This window comes from Camelina sativa, chromosome 11 (assembly GCF_000633955.1).
Source record: "Camelina sativa cultivar DH55 chromosome 11, Cs, whole genome shotgun sequence".
NCBI classification, from domain to species: domain Eukaryota; kingdom Viridiplantae; phylum Streptophyta; class Magnoliopsida; order Brassicales; family Brassicaceae; genus Camelina; species Camelina sativa.
Window position 1 is genome coordinate 32079863 of NC_025695.1, and position 2421 is coordinate 32082283.

Below are 2421 nucleotides of genomic sequence, written 5' to 3' on the forward strand. Positions count from 1 at the left end.
AAAAAAAACATTATTGTCTCGTCGCTTTTATTTTCCTTTTTTTTTTCTAAAACAATATGCAAAACAAAAGAAATATCAAAGTCATCGTTGAAAATAACAAATCCGATAATGTTATAACACTGTACGGACAATAAGTGATTTTATTAATAATTGTTTTTTAGATGTGCGATAAATAGGTAGATGGACCACATGAAAATAAAAATAAAGAGAGACTCTATTATATATATATATATATATATATATATATATATATCTGTCTGTGGACAGATTCATGCGTGTCTCTGTGTATATTTGATGTCTTATAGTCATTGTTATATGTACAATCTACGTATCAATCTCTCTTTCTCTGTCTCTCTTTATATTATATGTGTCATTTCATACTGACGAATACGTATTGGTATATGTCACCAAGAAGAACTAATACATTAAAAGTGTATTTTAAAAAAGTTCTAAAAATGAAATCTTTGAACCCTCGATATGTCATTTTATATTGGAGATTAGTTTGATAAAAATGGAATGGACATATTTCTATCGAAAAAAATAAAGAATATAATGAATTTTAAAATGAAAACGTATATACATCATTTAAAGTTAATCTTTAAATTTTTCGGTGATAAGGTTTAGGGTTTAAAGTTTAAAATTGGTAATTATAGTCTATAGAGTTTATAAGTTTTTAGTTTAGGATTTAGATGATTGTTTTTTTTTGTAAATTATAAATCAAATATATTGATTATTACTTTCATATTTTACAATATGAGAGCACTTGATAATAATATATATACTTCTAGCTATTGACAAAAAAAAAAGGTTATAGGTTAAGAAATTATAAACCTAACTTATGAGTTGTTCACTTGTTTTACACTTGAGACCAACTTAATGACATAATTGGTAGTTCGGTACAACATGTATATTCTCTTTCCAAATTTTTGTTCATGTTCAGTTTCATGATCCAGTACGTAAAATCAAAATCACGGTATATAACTATATATCCTCTAACATTAAATTAACTACATTCAAGTTAAATACTTAATTATTAGATGTGATAGAAATATCAAGAGATGGGTCATGGGTGAATAGAAGATGAATTGGAAGTTGAACTGTTGAAGCATCGTAATAAAGTTATGGGGGAACGGATCGAACAAAGGAAGTGGGTAGGACTTAGGAGTGGCATATACTAGGCATGGCCATTTAATAGAAAAAAAAACTATATTTAAAACCGTGTAGCCGTAGTATTATTTTTAATGACGAAACTGATTTTGTAGGCTGAAATTATATACGAGAAAACCTCAAAATATACTTCAAGTAAATTTTCTATTTTTTCCATTTTTTATTACTTGTTGTTCTACAACTTTTCTTACAAATTTTAAAAAATGGATAAATATTTTATTATATTCTTTTTTATTAGATTTTTTATTTATTTAATAAAGGATAAATAAGATAATTTTCTACTAAAAATGATATTGAAAAATGAAAATGACAGCTAAAATAATAATAAAAAAAATCTAGAACGACAACTATTTTTAAACGGTAGGAGTATAACATTAAAATACATAAACTATTTTGGTTCCTCAAAAAAAAATATCTCAACTAATAATAATTTTCTGTTTAATACCCAAGATCACATTTTTTGTTATTTTACACATACATGTTACTATAACATTTTGAAAACCTAATAATGTCCATAAATATGTTTGTCATTTTCTATCCATCTTTTGGCTTGAAATTTTGCATAGAAAAACTCTAGAAATTATAGTCATAGACTTTATTTTTTTTACAAATTATAATCATAGATTTGTGAATACTAAAAAATATAAGATTACACCAAATGTCGATAGCTCAACTGGTAAAAACTCTCTGATAAAGTAAAAAGGTTGTCAGTTCGAAAAACAACGTTTGGCAGATAACCTTATAAATGCTCTGTCTATGGTGTAACAGAATGTACGGGCCTAAATGTGGAACCTCTTATTAATTCAAAAAATAAAAAATATGAGATTATATAAACCTCTGATCATAGACCAAAAGTTCTTAAATTCACTTGTCAATCGCCGAGCTAATGGCACCACCAACTAGATTTATGAGCTCACTTTCCTTCTAATATATATTTTTCAGATTTATTTAACTTATCCTTTTAAAAAAATAGTGATAACTGATAACTAATAAGTTGATTAACTAAAAGTTTAGACAAGAACAAGACAATAGTACTAGGGCCGTGCCCAAGCTCATCCTTCGTATTTGCGGAAATGTGCCCACATGATAATAAATGTGATAAATGAATTATATAATTTCAATATTATATATTATTTATTAGGTTCTTTCACATCGTGGATGAATCGCTCATCACATCTATCAACCAATTTTTATTGTCCTTTTCATTATTGAATGTTTTTATTTTGTCCCCAAGTGATTCTGCAAAACTTGAAT